The sequence below is a fragment of the Neolamprologus multifasciatus genome, chromosome 16 (genome assembly GCF_963576455.1).
Source record: "Neolamprologus multifasciatus chromosome 16, fNeoMul1.2, whole genome shotgun sequence".
Lineage (NCBI taxonomy): Eukaryota > Metazoa > Chordata > Actinopteri > Cichliformes > Cichlidae > Neolamprologus > Neolamprologus multifasciatus.
In genome coordinates, this window is record NC_140454.1 from 1,480,657 (window position 1) to 1,499,106 (window position 18,450).

General features: G+C 44.5%; 1 protein-coding gene and 1 long non-coding RNA gene across 3 annotated transcripts in view; one reads left to right on the forward strand and one right to left on the reverse strand.

Annotated features, from left to right (window-relative positions):
- The window catches only part of kalrna (kalirin RhoGEF kinase a), a 163,340-nt gene that overhangs the window by 129,371 nt on the left and 15,519 nt on the right, over positions 1-18,450 (reverse strand). The window lies entirely within an intron of this gene.
- LOC146499958 (uncharacterized) overlaps positions 6,618-18,450 on the forward strand; it is a 41,783-nt gene continuing 29,950 nt past the window's right edge. Inside the window, exon 1 of the long non-coding RNA XR_014869910.1 lies at positions 6,618-7,416. This is a non-coding gene — a long non-coding RNA (uncharacterized LOC146499958). The remainder of the gene's footprint in view (positions 7,417-18,450) is intronic.

Below are 18,450 nucleotides of genomic sequence, written 5' to 3' on the forward strand. Positions count from 1 at the left end.
TAATAATGTTTGAGGAACGGCAACATTTATAGTACTTTGTGCCACCCCAACCGGTCGCAGCAGATGGCCCCGCCCCTCCCTGAGCCTGGTTCTGCTGGAGGTTTCTTCCTGTTAAAAGGGAGTTTTTCCTTCCCACTGTCGCCAAAGTGCTGCTCATAGGGGGTCATATGATTGTTGGGTTTTTCTCTGTATCTATGAAGCGCCTTGAGGCGACTTTTGTTGTGATTCAATGTATAAATAAAATTGAATTGAATTGAATTGAATTGCTAGCAAGTTGTCCCACTATTGGTTCCTCATAAACTCCTGTGGAAACAGTTTGTATTAACTACAGTTATTATCATTTTATTGTTGACTAATGTCCTTCTTGTTTGACTATAAATCGTCTGTTCTGAGAAAAGTTTTACCAAAGTGACACTTTGGCACAATTTGAAAATGTACAGTGGGGCAAAAAAGTATTTAGTCAGCCACCGATTGTGCAAGTTCCCCCACTTAAAATGATGACAAAGGTCAGTAATTTGCACCAGAGGTACACTTCAACTGTGAGAGACAGAATGTGAAAAAAAAATCCATGAATTCACATGGTAGGATTTGTAAAGAATTTATTCGTAAATCAGGGTGGAAAATAAGTATTTGGTCACCTCAAACAAGGAAAATCCCTGGCTCTCACAGACCTGTAACGTCTTCTGTAAGAAGCTTTTCTGTCCCCCACTCGTTACCTGTATGAATGGCACCTGTTTGACCTCATCATCTGTATAAAAGACACCTGTCCACAGCCTCAACCAGTCAGACTCCAAACTCCGCCATGGCCAAGACCAAAGAGCTTTCGAAGGACACCAGGAAAAGAATTGTAGACCTGCACCAGACTGGGAAGAGTGAATCTACAATAGGCAAGCAGCTTGGTGTGAAAAAATCAACTGTGGGAGCAATCATCAGAAAATGGAAGACATACAAGACCACTGATAATCTCCCTCGATCTGGGGCTCCACGCAAGATCTCATCCCGTGGGGTCAAAATGATCATGAGAACGGTGAGCAAAGATCCCAGAACCACACGGGGGGACCTGGTGAATGACCTGCAGAGAGCTGGGACCAAAGTAACAAAGGTCACCATCAGTAACACACTACAACGGCAGGGAATCAAATCCCGCAGTGCCAGACGTGTTCCGCTGCTGAAGCCAGTGCATGTCCAGGCCCGTCTGAAGTTTGCCAGAGAGCACATGGATGATACAGCAGAGGATTGGGAGAATGTCATGTGGTCAGATGAAACCAAAGTAGAACTTTTTGGTATAAACTCAACTCGCCGTGTTTGGAGGAAGAAGAATACTGAGTTGCATCCCAAGAACACCATACCTACTGTGAAGCATGGGGGTGGAAACATCATGCTATGGGGCTGTTTTTCTGCCAAGGGGACAGGACGACTGATCCGTGTTAAGGACAGAATGAATGGGGCCAAGTATCGTGAGATTTTGAGCCAAAACCTCCTTCCATCAGTGAGAACTTTGAAGATGAAACGAGGCTGGGTCTTCCAACATGACAATGATCCAAAACACACCGCCCGGGCAACAAAGGAGTGGCTCCGTAAGAAGCATTTGAAAGTCCTGGAGTGGCCTAGCCAGTCTCCAGACCTCAACCCCATAGAAAATCTGTGGCGGGAGTTGAAAGTCCGTGTTGCTCGGCGACAGCCCCAAAACATCACTGCTCTTGAGAAGATCTGCATGGAGGAATGGGCCAAAATACCAGCTACTGTGTGTGCAAACCTGGTAAAGACCTATAGTAAACGTTTGACCTCTGTTATTGCCAACAAAGGTTATGTTACAAAGTATTGAGTTGTATTTTTGTTATTGACCAAATACTTATTTTCCACCCTGATTTACGAATAAATTCTTTACAAATCCTACCATGTGAATTCATGGATTTTTTTTTCACACTCTGTCTCTCACAGTTGAAGTGTACCTCTGGTGCAAATTACTGACCTCTATCATCATTTTAAGTGGGGGAACTTGCACAATCGGTGGCTGACTAAATACTTTTTTGCCCCACTGTAACTTGTGATGAAGGTCATGTGTGAATGGTTCACAGGCATTTCTAACTGAAATCAGAGCTGTCTGATTTATACCACAGCATTCAATAGTTGTGTAATTTCACTATGATGTCACGTGCCCTGCTGCTCCATAACTAACAGCATTACACTCAACATAAATTATTTATTGTTGTCTCGTTATTTCAACAGATTACCTGCGTAAAACAGAGCAGGGTATGTTTCCAACGCGAGCCTCTAGCATACGCACACGTGTGCATTTGAAGCACGTATTAATGGCCTCGCCTCCAGTGTTCCCTGCAGAGGAAAACCACATCCATCAGTCCTCCAACACAAACCACACACTGCTCTCTCGTAACCACGCTCAGAGCAGAGTGAGAGCTAGTACCAGCTAAGTGCTTTCCAGCCACCACGCTCAGGTCGCACTAACACCGAAGCAGGAGATGATGTATTCTCCACAGGGAAGCTGCTGCTCAGTAAGGGACAGCTGCTGGAGAAAAGCAAGAAATGTTGTGTTTTTTTATTTCTTTGTTTTTATCTGAAAAACCTTTTTTCCACTTGGGCAACATGTTTCAAGTAAAAGAAATATGTTTGTGTTGCAGCTGAGCAGCTTCCAACGATCTTGGGTGAATAGACTTTAGAAAGTTCACTTGGAGGCTTTAAATCTGTCCAAGCAGGAAAGACATCTTCACCTACATGACACCTCAATCACTTCTGATGGTTTTACACTCGTGTTATGACGACACTGAAGTTGATTGTTTCCAGTGGTTTCTGCCAGGCCATGGCAGTTCATCAGTGTTTCACACAAACAGCACACTAGAATAAGTTCCCGTGTGGACGGGACGAACGAGGCATCCAACAGGCACAGAGGACAGAAATGAGGTGTGTGTGAATCCTCTGATTTCTATCATACAAATTGGTGCTTTTCTTGATGTAGCTGGAGGTAAGCAGGAAGTTTTAGCCATCAGTCAGGTAGCACAATACTTGTGTAAACGTAACTGGCAATGCTCACAATGCTCTCATATTAGCTGCTTGGATACGTCCACAGTGGAAACTTTCCTTGCTATGTATTAACAGACCTCTCTGCATTGAATCATATCTGTTATTAATCCCTGTGTCTCTTCCACAGCATGTCTTTATCCTGTCTTCCTTCTCTCACCCCAACCAATCACAGCAGATGGCCCCGCCCCTCCCTGAGCCTGGTTCTGCTGGAGGTTTCTTCCTGTTAAAAGGGAGTTTTTCCTTCCCACTGTCGCCAAAGTGCTGCTCATAGGGGGTCATATGATTGTTGGGTTTTTCTCTGTATCTATGAAGCGCCTTGAGGCGACTTTTGTTGTGATTTGGCGCTATATAAATAAAATTGAATTAAATAGAATTGTTATAATTCAATAAATCTGTTTGTCTGTTCATTGTATTTTTCAAGCAGCGTTTCTCTGATTTATTTCAAAGTTGGTGGAAATGTTGCTTTAAACACAAATATGTTGAGTTTGTATCAATGAAAAGCTAAATGTCTTCTGTTGTTTATGTTGACCCTGCAGTGACTACTTCCTGTTCAACTCACTATTGTTACATATCAATATAGGATCTGTTGACCACCTCCACAGAGAGGCAGTCGTGTCTGCCTGTGTGTCTCTTCATCAGTCTAATCATTCCTGATTTCTTTCCTGCTGACTGCGTCCACCATGATAACAAAAAGCTTTTCCTCCTCCTGAAGTCTCAAGGCTGTCAGTGACACGTGCATCCTTGGTTAGAGGCCATAAAAACACAATACTCACATCTACTAAGGAAATGATGTAAGAGCTTGAATATGTTCGTCCTTGCATGTATTTACACTCAAAAAGCAGTTTCATGTGCGTCCTTCCTTCATGAAGGTTTCTTTGGCTGTTGAATTATTTGCATTTTTACTCTGCTTGATCACAGAGACTCTGCGAGGCGGCACCACGTGGTCGCCCTCGAGGCGCACGCAGCGGTCTGTTACTGCAGTATTAGCTTGATAACAAACTGACTGCACATTTTTATTTTTCTCTCATCCGTCGACACCATCTGACTCATTTGAGGTAAACCAATCACATCAAAGCTTCTGTTCGGGGGTGATGACATCATCTGTGGTGCATGCCAAACGCACGCAGCGATGCCATCTGGAGGGCGCTGACTCAGCACAACACTCACACACACACACACACACGTCTGATCGCTCCAGCTCGCACACTCACACACGGTCGTCAACGACAATAAAAACCGATTTGTCTGATTTGGTTTGTCAGCACTAACAGCATTTTATTCCATTTAAGAGAGTGGATCTTCCAGAGAACAGCATCACATTTACAAACTTTACAAGGACTTTTACCTCAGATTAGAGCTAGGAGTGTTTACATTTATGAAATATGTTCTGGGACCTTCAGGACGCAGCATGAGGGCTGCGGTCTGAATGAAGCAGGATCGTGTCTTATTCAGTTAACTGCAGAATGAACCCCGGGTCCTCCACACTACAGGTCGATCGCTTCTATATCACCACAGGATTAGGCTGCAAATGCTGTGTTCAGTGGTCTTGAATCATCCTGACCAATCATTCTGCAGGAAAGTGTCACCATATCTGAAAGATCCCTCGGACACGAGTACACAGACAGTCACGTTTCCTTTATGTGCATCAGTGAGAAATATTCAAATTTATCTCCTGATTTTTTCATTTTGGCTCCAATTTCACAGCATGTCCTCGTCTATAAGCTTTACATATGATGCTCAAACACAACACCTATTTGTACAGTTTGCTCTTTCAGGAGGACACCGGTGCTCCACTTTAAAGAATAAAAACACAAATGGAAACATAATTTAAAGAAATACTCAATTACAATTCATCACATACTCGGGTATCTGATAGAGCTGCATACGTCTGTTCACTTACACAGCAGAGTTGCAGCTTTTCAGACACAAAATGGATTAGATACACATTTACAACAGTATCAGATTGCTGTCTGCTTCCCCCAGCTGACACACAACTTCACACGGCACTGCTGCAAACAGGCGGACACACAAACCTCCCTCGTCAGCAGCTGGAGTCGCTGAACTGCACAACACTGAACAACACGTCATAGGGAATTTTGAGAAGTCAGTAAATGTCCTGATTTAAATGAAACATGTGTTGAGTCAGCTGATCTCAATACGTCACGTGACAGGGTGAGGAAATGTCTCAGACTGGTTCCTGTGATGAGGGTCAACAACCCTGTGAAGGGTCAGCTCCTACCAGGGCTTAAATACCTGCGTCTCATCAGCGTTTGATCTCAGAGCTGAAGAAACTTTTCAAGAAACTTAAAGGTGTCCAGTCGCTTTTCTTTCCAAGCTCTTAGATTAGCTGCTCGACTACAACAGCACCTTCTAACAGCTGCTGTGCTCCTGGTGCACCTCCTAAGACTGGATAATTGGGAATGTTGTGTCAGGGAGTGCATTTAGAATAAAGGCTTTGCTAAATCAAACATTTGGATGCGTCCACTGTGGAAATGAGGCAGCAGTCAAAGTACCTGTGTGTAAAAGTCACACCAGCCATCTGCTATTATTAAAATGGCAGGTAGTGGCTGTGGCTCATAATTAAACAAGAGAGCACTGCTCATCTGTAATGCTATCATTTTGATTGAACAGGTTAACAACATTATTTCTATCTAAAAACTGTTTATTTCTCTCAGCTTGACGCTGATTCCTACTAGCCGACACAAACGGACTGCTCAGAGTAGCTTCTCTACTCTGAGCACTCAAAGCACTTTTACACAACTTGTATGGCGTTATTTTTGTGCAACTATTCTGAGCGCACGTAAAAAAAAATTGCAGGTGCAAGTGTTGCATTTTGAGGAGAGCAACATGGGGTTAGTGTTTTGCCCAAGGACATGCAGAATGGAGCAAACTGGGATCGAACCAGCAACCAGTAGGTGACCTGCTCTACCACCTGAGCTACAGTCATATATCAGTTATAAAAAGTTTCTCACTATTGTTTTTTTACAGTTACAAGAGAAATAAGAAAGTGTACGTAAGCTTGGGTTGAGGGACACGTTAAAAATTCCATCAATTCATTCCATCAAGATTCTTCAGAACCTTCAGCCTCCAATATCCTCTTTCATTAAATCCATGAATCATCTCTGCGGTCTCCCTCTTTTACTGCAACCATGCAACTTCATATTCAATATCTTTTTTCCAGTACGCCCACCATCCCTTCAAACCGCCTCAGCCTCACCTCTCTACCTTACTTATATCTCTTCCTTTGATATGCACACTTTGAATTCGGTCCCCGAGCGCTCCCTCGTTTGTCGCGGGAGTTACGTTCTAAAAATAACCCGCGATAGGTGAAATCCGCAAAGCAGCCAACTTTATTTTTTACAATTATTATAGATGTTTAAGGCTGTAAAACCCCTCACTACACACTTTATACTCTTTTCTCAGACAGGCATGAACATTTTCACACTTTTCTCTCTTCTTTAGACACTCTCAAAGTTCAAACCTTCGTAGAAAAATGAGTCCACTCAAAGACACTCGCAGGAGCCTTTGACGGTGCAAAACGTTTCGTCCCCAAACTGCTCCACAAGGTTTGAAGCATTAAATTGTGCCTTACTATGCTGAAGCATTAAAAGTTCCTTTCCCTGGGAGTAAGACGCCAAGTCCAACTCTTGAAGTGGAAATGTCTCAACTGGACGTGTTGCACAGCTGGCATCATATCAGGATATCACACTGGAATTCTTTGAGTTCCCGAGAGCGATCCACTCGTTCACAGATGTTTGCAGAAGCAGACACCGCACAGCTAAGGGCTTGTTTTTATTCATCTGTGGCCATGAACGTGATTGGAACATCTGAATTCAATGATTCGGATGGGAGAGTGTTTACTGTAGGCAATATCCGGTCGTTAAGTGATGACGTGACGAATCCTACTTCCGGGCCTAAAGTAGTCTGTGTTTAATATGGCTTTTGTGTTGTTAACATGTTTAATGTTTTGTATTTTCTTCTATTTAATCTCAAAAAACTCCTAAAACAGTCAGTGATCACTGTTGACCTCCCTCGGCTTTTATTACCGCTAATCATTTATTTAAGCTCAGTTTTTAAAACCTTAGGATGTAACTACAGCCCAGCCCATGCAGCAGTATATGAATGACTAACCTCGTATTGTGGATGGATTATCTCAGTTGTTCTCCTGGCTGAAGTTTGGTCCTTTTACAGCATCCTGCCATGCGATTACATTTGTTCCTGACCACCGAGAACACTCATGTTAACTTTTATTGAGTGGAGAAAAAGTTAGCTTGTTTATATTATGCTAACATAGCTGTGTCGCTAGAGGTCACGTAGCACATCATTATATACCAGCTAGCCAAACTTCAGTAACCCTACAAACGTCACTGCTGTTTAGTTTTCTGTCTTCATTTATGTTGGAAGTGATAACAGAGCTGTACGTTTTGATTTGTTTCCAAAACCCCGCAATCAGGACATGCTATATTGTATTTAGATAGAAGCTAGCTAGCTAGCGAGCTAACTTCCTGCTAACTTCTAACTCCATTAAATGTCATAAATTCCGTTTTCATGGATGTTAAACTCAATTGTTACACCTGGTAGAGCAGAACGCTGATCATTTTATTAAAGATGAAAGACTTTAGACAGTTTTTCAACTTTCAGTAATGCCATAGTGATCGTTTGATATAGCTGTCTATATCAAACGTGGCTGTAGCTCAGGTGGTAGAGCAGGTCATCTACTGATCGGAAGGTTGGTGGTTCGATCCCTGGCTTCCCCTAGTCTGCATGCCAAATATCCTTGGGCAAGATACTAACCCCAAATTGCTCTCCGATGCATCCATCGGAGTATGAATGTGTGTGAATGTTACCTTAGAAAGCACTTAGAAAAATGTGCTTGTGCGAATGGGTGTGAATGGGTGAATGTAAAAGTTGTGTACAGCGCTTTGAGTGCTCAGAAAGAGTAGAAAAGCGCTATATAAGAACCAGTCCATTTACCATTTACCATATATGGACCTGCAGCGGAGTTTAGGCCCAGACATGGCTAGTGACGTCAGACTTTACGACCGGATAGTGTATGCTTCTCTAGATGTACCAGATACACGGCAGCTCCTTCCTAGGCTGAACCTGGCTTCAACCCATAGCATCATGGCATTGCTGATCAGCTTTGTTCTTTGACAGGTTTTAGATTTACATTTCTAAAAGGTAAACGACTAAATTAGCTAAATCAACGAAAATTACTAAAAAAAAAAAAAAAGAAAACACCAAACAAAAACAAACAACTAACAATTGGAAATTTACTTTAATTTGCTTCATGGACAGAAAAAGACCTGCTGGAGGAATCTTAAAAATGCATTTTCATCACTAACTTTCCTGAAATATCCATCACACCATGCTTAGGCACACACACCAACATGGTTAACCAGACAGGTCAGAGGTTAAGAGGAAGCCAGAGGTACCTTCCTCAAGGAAAATCAAAGCTTGAGACAAGGAGGAACCAAATGTTAAAACATGGAACACGTGTTTCAGCTATCAGATGCAACTCCCTCTCTTTCTGGATCAGCTTTCAGTCTCCAGACAGCAGCTGTCTACAGAGAGGAAAAACTTAGACAGAGTGGTCAGACATGGAATGTGTGTGTGTGTGTGTGTGCGTGTGTGCGTGTGCGTGTGTGTGTGCGTGTGTGTGTGCGTGTGTGTGTGTGTGTGTGTGTGTGTGTGCGTGTGTGTGTGTGTGTGTGTGTGTGTGCGTGTGTGCGTGTGGGTGTGTGTGCGTGTGTGTGTGTGTGTGTGTGTGTGTGTGTGTGTGTGTGTGTGTGTGTGTGTGGTGATAGTCAGGCATTCAGAGGCTCCACATTCACTGCGAGAACAAACACGTTTCTAATCTGTGACTCTGTTACACACTTTGATTTATGATCATTTATCGTGATGTGGAATCACATGAATGGAACATCGTACTTACGCTTGACAAACACAGTAAAATTATCCAGGAATTAAAAGCACGAGCATGCTTTAAACAGTTACCTCTGCACAGTTTGATCTGGATACAACAGACAAAGAAACAACAGGGTCGAGTTTCACATGTCAGCCGACCCTGCCTATCAGCGAGCAGGATGATCACACGCTGCTCTTTTCTGTTCAAATCCTGCCTCTACAACAGCAAATTACTCCCTAATGAATATTGGATGAGCATCAAAAGCATATAGACAGCAGGGCTCCATGTTCAGACCACTGATGCAAAGCCCAAAAAGATCAGATGATGCTTGTATCCTATACTGGAGAGTATTGAGGATTAATATGGCCACGCTAATTCTTTCTGTTCTATAAATACTCTACAGTAAGACTCTGTTCAATTACAGCCTGACACAAGTGTGTGTGTGTGTGAGTGTGTGTGTGAGTGTGTGTGTGTGAGTGTGAGTGTGTGTGTCTGAGTGTGTGTGTCTGAGTGTGTGTGTGTGTGAGTGTGAGTGTGAGTGTGTGTGTCTGTGTGTGTCTGAGTGTGTGTGTGTGAGTGTGAGTGTGTGTGTGAGTGTGAGTGTGTGTGAGTGTGTGTGTGTGTGTGTGAGTGTGTGTGTGTGTGTGTGTGTGTGTGTGTGTGTGTGTGTGTGTGTGAGAGTGTATGTGTGTGTGTGTGTGTGAGTGTGTGTGTGTGTGTGTGTGTGTGTGTGTGTGTGTGTGTGTTCACAGGCTGGATGAGGCTTAATTAGTACTTGGTTCAAAGAAACACGGTGAAGTAAAGTCAGAAGCAGAAACTGTGTCAGTCAGAAAGGATAAAGATGAAAACAGTCACACTCACACGCTCACACACACACACACTCAGACAAACACACTCACACACACACACGATTCAGGCCAGACCACAACACACTAATTCTTCATGTGTCTGAGAGTCTGAGAGTCTGCCTGTGGCCCACAGTCGGTCAGTCCACAGTCGGTCCACAGTCGGGCCACAGTCGGTCCACAGTCGGTCGGGCCACAGTCGGTCCACAGTCGGGCCACAGTCGGTCCACAGTCGGGCCGCAGTTGGGCCACAGTCAGTCCACAGTCGGGCCACTGTCGGTTCACAGTCGGGCCACAGTCGGTCGGGCCACAGTCGGTCCACAGTCGGGCCACAGTCGGGCCACCGTCGGTCGGGCCACAGTCGGGCCACAGTCGGTCCACAGTCGGGCCACAGTCGGTCCACAGTCGGTCGGGCCACAGTCGGTCCACAGTCGGGCCACAGTCGGTCGGGCCACAGTCGGTCGGGCCACAGTCGGTTCACAGTCGGGCCACAGTCGGTCCACAGTCGGGCCACAGTCGGTTCACAGTCGGGCCACAGACGGGCCACAGTCGGTCCACACACACACGATTCAGGCCAGACCACAACACACTAATTCTTCATGTGTCTGAGAGTCTGAGAGTCTGCCTGTGGCCCACAGTCGGTCAGTCCACAGTCGGTCCACAGTCGGGCCACAGTCGGTCCACAGTCGGTCGGGCCACAGTCGGTCCACAGTCGGTTCACAGTCGGGCCACAGTCGGGCCACAGTCGGTCCGCAGTCGGTTCACAGTCGGGCCACAGTCAGGCCACAGTCGGTCGGGCCACAGTCGGGCCACAGTCGGTTCACAGTCGGGCCACAGACGGGCCACAGTCGGTCCACAGTCGGACCACAGTCGGGCCGCAGTCGGTCCACAGTCGGGCCACAGTCGGTCCACAGTCGGGCCACAGTTTGGCCACAGTCGGGCCACTGTCGGTTCACAGTCGGGCCACAGTCGGGCCACAGTCGGTCGGGCCACGGTCGGGCCACAGGCAGTCCACAGTCAGTCCACAGTCGGGCCACAGTCGGACCACAGTCAGGCCGCAGTCGGTCCACAGTCGGGCCACAGTCGGTCCACAGTCGGGCCACAGTCGGGCCACTGTCGGTTCACAGTCGGGCCACAGTCGGGCCACAGTCGGTCGGGCCACAGTCGGGCCACAGTCGGTCCACAGTCGGGCCACAGTCGGTCCACAGTCGGTCGGGCCACAGGCAGTCCACAGTCAGTCCACAGTCGGGCCACAGTTGGGCCACAGTCGGTCCACAGTCGGGCCACAGTTTGGCCACAGTCGGTCCACAGTCGGGCCACAGTCGGGCCATAGTCGGGCCACAGTCGGTCGGGCCACAGTCGGGCCACAGTCGGTCCACAGTCGGGCCACAGTCGGTCCACAGTCGGGCCACAGTTTGGCCACAGTCGGGCCACTGTCGGTTCACAGTCGGGCCACAGTCGGGCCACAGTCGGTCGGGCCACGGTCGGGCCACAGGCAGTCCACAGTCAGTCCACAGTCGGGCCACAGTCGGACCACAGTCAGGCCGCAGTCGGTCCACAGTCGGGCCACAGTCGGTCCACAGTCGGGCCACAGTCGGGCCACTGTCGGTTCACAGTCGGGCCACAGTCGGGCCACAGTCGGTCGGGCCACAGTCGGGCCACAGTCGGTCCACAGTCGGGCCACAGTCGGTCCACAGTCGGTCAGTCCACAGGCAGTCCACAGTCAGTCCACAGTCGGGCCACAGTCGGTCCACAGTCGGGCCACAGTCGGTTCACAGTCGGGCCACAGTTTGGCCACAGTCGGTCCACAGTCGGGCCACAGTCGGGCCACAGTCGGGCCACAGTCGGTCGGGCCACAGTCGGGCCACAGTCGGTCCACAGTCGGGCCACAGTCGGTTCACAGTCGGGCCACAGTCGGGCCACAGTCGGTCCACAGTCGGGCCACAGTTGGTCCACAGTCGGGCCACAGTCGGTTCACAGTCGGTCCACAGTTGGTCGGGCCACAGTTGGTCCACAGTCGGGCCACAGTTGGTCCACAGTCGGGCCACAGTCGGTTCACAGTCGGTCCACAGACGGGCCACAGTCGGGCCACAGACGGTCCACAGGTCTCAGTAGCATCTACAGCATCTATAGCCCAGGACAAACCAGATTTGCATCCAGATTTCCAGGACTAGAAGATGTCATGCCGCAGAGACCTGGCATTGTATGAACAATAAACATTCAATCAAACATGCAGACACAACAAATGAGATTTCCATACCAGATCGGTTGGTCTGCAAGTTAACAGTGACTTCATGTGGTACCGTTGGTTGCTGTCAACAGAGTGCTGGTGGAAACTGTGGTACTGTTGGCCGAAGCCAACGGGGTGAGAGGAGGAACTCAAAATTTAGGGACTGTGATTGGTAAAGGACAGAGCTGGCTGATATGATGGAATGAAAGAAGTTAGGCAAAAGATCCGATGGAAACGAGCAAAGTCAGGAGTACTGGAGGTGGATTCAAGATGCAATACCACGGCGTGGATAAGAAAAGAAATGAAGTGGGGGTAATCTCGAGTGTGAAGAGTGTTGTGGAGGTGAAGACTGTCTCACAAAGATGTCAGGGCTGCACAGATTGGATGTCAGTTACCAGAGAAAGAGCAAGTCTGGAGTAGGATGGATGAAGGGGAGAGAGTGGTGACTGGAGGAGACAGACTGAAGGGAACAAAGGTGAATAAGGAGGTGTTGGGTAGGAGAGAAATGCAGAAGAATGGATCGTAGTAGAGGACAGTGAGACAGTGGTCTGCAGCACGAGTGACAGACGTTTGGGTGGACTACATCAGAGTCCCTTTTTGTTTCCAGTGGTGATGGACAGGTTGACACTTGGGTTCAGGCAGTAATCTCCATGATCTTTGATGTTCATGGAAACATTGTGACCTGTGGCGACAGTAGGGAGTAGGTGGAAGACGGTCTGTAAAGACAGTGTCAAGAGACGAGGAATGATGAGGAAGGACCGGGATGGACGGGATCAGAAGAACTAGAGGAGCCGTTTTAAGACAGCTAGTGAGACAAGACTGAGATACTTTAGACATGTGCAAAGGAGGGATAGTAAATACATTAGACAAAGGATGCCAGGCAAAAAGGAAGACCACAGAAGAGATTCATGGGGGTAGCTTGCTCACATGCAGAAGATGCTAGAGCGATAGTGGATGCTGCGGTGAGATGGAGGCAAGTGATCTGCTGTGGTAACCCGTTAAACAACAGCCAAAAGTAGAAGACGAAGAAAGTTGTATCCCAAAAACACTTAAAACCACATTGCTCCGTTGCACTATGTCTGACCTTCCTGTCCACTTCAAGTCAAGAGGAAAAACAGTTCGTCAGCCTGGGAGCTGATGTCCTGCTTCATAAAAACAGCATTATGATGGAGTGGAAACAGGCATTCCAGGATTTCCCTCTAAGTTCCCTGGATTTGTCAAACATGCCAGAACTTTCTGTGGAATTTCAGGGCACTGGCACGTCAGTGAGTCAAATGTATTTTTCTTTTATTTCTGATCTCCACAGTCAGCCGTCTACACCCGACTTGTAACAGGAGCAATAAGTTAACATCAGCAGTTTTACGCCTCTGGCTCTGTCCTCACAGATGCATTCATGTGTGTTGTAGTGTGTAGATGTATGTATCACACACCATTAGATAAGAAACACAAAACTGACATATTATTATTACTATTTTGGACAAATCTGTTTTTTAAGTAGCAGCATTTTACTTCTGTTTGTCAGTTTTCAGCCAACAACAAAGATTTTTCCTTGAACTCACACACAAAGCCCAAACACAGTTGTTTCTTTTAAACTCAGAGCTGTCAGTGAAGTTTTACTCCTGTGGGTTACAGGATAAGAGACGTTTGGACACAGAGGGACCAGTAAATCGTTTCAAACCCAAGCCATCAACAACAATCTAAGCTGCTGAGACAACGCTTCTGTTCAACCCGTCGCACTACATTGTTCACATCTATACACACATGCATTTACACTCGAACCAGCAACTGGGCAAAAAGCACCTTCCCTTAACCCTTTAAGACCTACCATAGAACCAAGTCTGCCAGAGCTTATATTATATTCTTACATGCTGTGGAGCCATTTTTGGGAGCATTTCAAGTTGCTATACATCAATACAACCATTACAGCCCAAATTTTAATAATATGTCTGCATTAAGTGCATAGTAATTACATAAATTGCAAAAAAGTGCAATAAACTACAAAAAAATTGAAAATCGTTTTTGTTTTTTTAACATATATTTCTAGTTAGAGAAATTTAAGAGGCTTATCCCTCAAAACTGTAAATACAAAAAAGTTGCACAAAATAGTTTCCCACCACAGGAAATTTATTTTGAGTGTCTTCATAGTGTTATTTTTGAAATACACCAATTTTTATATACTGCAGGAAAAATGAAAATAAATATTATAATGCAAATTTGCAAAAAAGCAGCATATGCATCAAAATAAACTATTTCCAGCAGTGCAATATGAGTCCTAAGCATCCCAGAAACAACACAGAAAGTCATAAAGTCAAACATTGCTGGTATGGATTCAAAAAAAAAAAAAAAGTGTGTGCGTATGTATGTACATGTTTGTGTAGATATATATGTATGTATGTATATGTATGTGTGTTTGCCACTATGTAATTATTATTGCCTGTTACCTGTGGTAACGCAATTTATAATTAATATATATTCTGTATTCAGTTATGAAGGTTCTATTTGTTGTTTGTTGTTGCTGCCATTGAGATGCTTGCATGTGCCCGGGGCTGTTGATGGTTTGTTTGGTTGCAACGATGGGCGTAGCTGTGGGAAGCTTATTGTTTTTTGTTGATGAGTGAGTATAGGGGTGGGATTTAATAAGTTTTCTTCGTCCCACTCCTTTTCAGGTAATTTTTGTTTTGTGCACTTTATATTTAATATGTATTTTTGTTGTGCCTGAAATGAACAAATAAATGAAATGAAATGAAATGAAACATAACTTTTAAAAACACCAGTATAGGCTCATGAGGCCCTGATGGTAAAAAACTACATTTCCGTGAAATGACGTCACTTCCGGTTTCAGGCAGGTCATGGCGGACATGCGATAGTTCGTGCTGATGGACGTAGGAAGTGTTATGAACAGCTGATCGGATCGGCAAAGCGTGTTTCTGGAATATTATGCTTTTGTTGCTGCAAGTGCTTTTTATGCAGTTTTTGCAAAGTTATATGTGGAAGGAAACTGTGACCGAGGACAAGCTGATGGCATAAGATGTAAGTACAACTCCTCCGGTTTCATATGCAAAAAAAATTATTGCGCTAGCTTACGTGGTTGCAGAGCTACAGGGATTTAAAAGTAGTTACGCAAAACAGAGCGTGCCCGCTCCGACCGGCTTTAAAGGGTTAAACTCCTTCTTATAACAACAAAAGGAACAAAAGACTAAAACATGTATTGAAACTATGGGGAAACAGCTGATCGTGAATTTCATCCACACAGTTTGCAGTTTGTTTGAATGTTGGTTACTAGCAGACATCCCAGGTTCTGTTGTCTGCGTAATGAATATAAAACTGTGTCGTGTGTTAATTAAATGGCATCTCATTGGTAGTTACTTCAGTTGCTCCTCTCCAAACTGAGAAAAGTGTCAGTCTGAACCACTTCAGGTCACCTGAGGTAAGTTTGCCCGTCAGTGCTTGAAGTTGCCAAATGTAATCAACTTTCTTTGATCTGTGATCACTGTGTGGGTTCAAATGACCTCCTATATGGACACACCTTTAATCAGAAGTGTCTTAGTTGTCATGTGTTTGTCCTTGTTCTGTGAAGGGTCAGTTTTCCCTTGTGCTTTTTATTCTCAACGCTCTCCCCACAAATATTATTGTGACTGTAATGTACGTCTTTATGTCTGCTTTTATGTGGTTTAAGAGCCATTATTTCAGTGTTTATTAATGATTCCTCCTAGGGCTGGGCCATATTATACCGTTCACGGTAATACAATACAATGCTAGGCAACAATAAGAAAATGAAATATCGCGATAGAATATGGGTAAAACGCGCATGCGCAGTGCCGAAAAAGCACTGCGGTAACGGAGAATGAGAAGGGGGAAAGCAGATTGTTGAGTGAAATGGATCAACCAGAATTAGTTTGTAAAAATGGTGCAACTTAACTGGTTTGGTGTTTGTCCGTCAGATACACAACAAAGCACATTTGTTGTAGAACATGCAAGTGGGCCGTCGTTATTGCCGTATTTGTCGGACTAAGATGCTCGTAAATCTGGGAGTAATCTGGGTCCTAAACTCCGTCCTTTAAGGTCCCAAAGTCGCTGAGAGTTAAAAACTGTCTAAAGTCTTCCATCTTTAATAAAACAATCAGCGTTGCTGCTTTACCAGGTGTAACTATGAAGTTTAACATCCAGGCATCCATGAAAACAGAATTTATTACATTTAACGGAGTTAGAATTTAGCAGGAAGTTAGCGGAAGTTAGCTCGCTAGTTTCGCTAGTTACCTAAGCATGATGTAGCATGTTCTGACTGAGAAATTTCTGAAAAAAATTCAAACGTACAGCTCTGCTGTCACTTCCAACATAAATGAAGACAGAAAAATAAACAGCAGTGACGTTTGTAGGGTTACTGAAGTTGGGCTAGCTGGTATTTAATGATGTGCTAGCGACACCGCTATGTTAGCATAAACAGTGAAGCTGGAGGACGAATGCTAACTTTTTTCCACTCGATAAAAGTTAATGTGAAGGTTCCCGATGGTTAGGGACAAATACAATCGCATGGCAGGATGCTGTAAACGGACCAAACTTCAGTCAGGAGAACAACTGAGATAATCCATCCACAATACCAGGTTAGTCATTAATATACTGCAACAACATGAGAATAGAGCCGCTGTGATAGAATACAGCATTAATGAATCAATGGTACAGAAGTGGAGGAAGCAAGAAGAATGAGTTGAATAAACTTTGATTTATCTGACTGCTTTGTATAATCCCGTGCACCTTATGGTCCGAAAAATACATATTTGACTTTTTTATTTGGCACACTGCAGTTTAATGTTGCAAAGCAGCTCTTTTTAACTTCAGTGGATATCATACATGGTTATGCTCAGGATATGTCAGCGCATTTCTACTGGAAATGCCTTTTGGTTAAACTTTCAGCAAGGAATTTGCATTTGCACTGTTAAATTTTTATATAGCTTTAATGCACATGAAAAAACAGCTGCTTGTTTAAGTGAAATAAATGGATGGTTTTTTTGCACTAGTAAAGTTGTGGAGTTAGTTATATTGTTATCGCAAATTTTCAAATATATATCGTGATAAATATATTTGGCCATATTGCCCTGCCCTAATTCCTCCTATTAGAACATCACCAAATGATCACAGTGCCAAAGGGACTTGTTGCACAGCTTGAGGAACAACAACTGGATTCATCTATTGAGAAATTCTGATACAAATATTTTTTCTTTTTCTTTTTCCTGTCCCGTTTGGATCTTTAGCCATCAGAATTGTTAGGGACTCACCCCCCAGTCTGTTAACCATCGGGGCTGGGGGACTGGGAGGAGGTGCTGGCCGTCGGATTGGGGTCTGGGATGCGGGGCCTCCCTGCTACTGCAGATAAGGAGGCGGTCTGCTTTCCTCCACCTAGACTTGTAGTCAAGACTGCCTAAACCGAGACCAAGACAAGACCAAGTCGAGACGAAACCGAGACAAAAAAGTCTTTAAGACTGAAATGACTGAAAGATTTATCAGGCTGTGTTTTGAGTTTTGCTCAAAAAAGAATGAAAATATATCACATCTGCAGGACACCTTCAACTAGTTTTTTAATCAAGCAGTCAGACAGAACAAAGTCAAGACACGAGGACTAAACTCCAATTCAACCAGACCCAGAACTGATCTGGAATTAAAACAGGACTACAACAGTTCAAAATCAGGACTACTGAGGACTTAACCAAAGAACCAGAATCAGAACTAGATGATAGCAGCACTAAAAATCATCACAGACCTGCACGACACTTATTTTAATTCTACCAAAGAACACTATTTAGATTCAGAAACGTTTATATAATTATTTAATTATTATTTAATTATTTAGCCTTGTTGTGCAAACAAGCCTGCAAAACTTAATAAATGTTAACATGTGTGTCTCACCTGCTCTTCCTCTCTCTCTCTCCCTCTCTCTCTGTGCTGACAATCAAGCCAAACACCAACATCATCAAATATACAGTTGAAACCAGATATTTACAAACTCTTCAGATAAAAGCACTTTTTTAATTGTTGAAAGTTGAAAGTGAAACTGATTTGGTCCCCTCCCCTCCTGTTAAAGCCATATTTCTACTGCCACCCTTGGCACTAATGTAGGGAAATCGATTCTTCTGATTTAGTCAAATCAGACTAAATGTTTATTTTTTAGATTGATAAATATAAAAACATATTTGTTAAATTTAAGAGTAAAGAGATAAATTGTCTTAATTGTAAATGGCACCAAACTGTATTCAAACTGAGCCATACTTATGGAGCTCCACAATTCTCTTCCTGGTGTTTTGGTTGACATCTCTTGATGTTCCCATGTCACAGAAACAGCCTCTGTGTTTTGCCTTTAATGCATCCACAGCTGTGCCACCAATTTACTCACATGGACTCTACGAACCAATCAGAAGCTTCTTCAGCTCAGCATG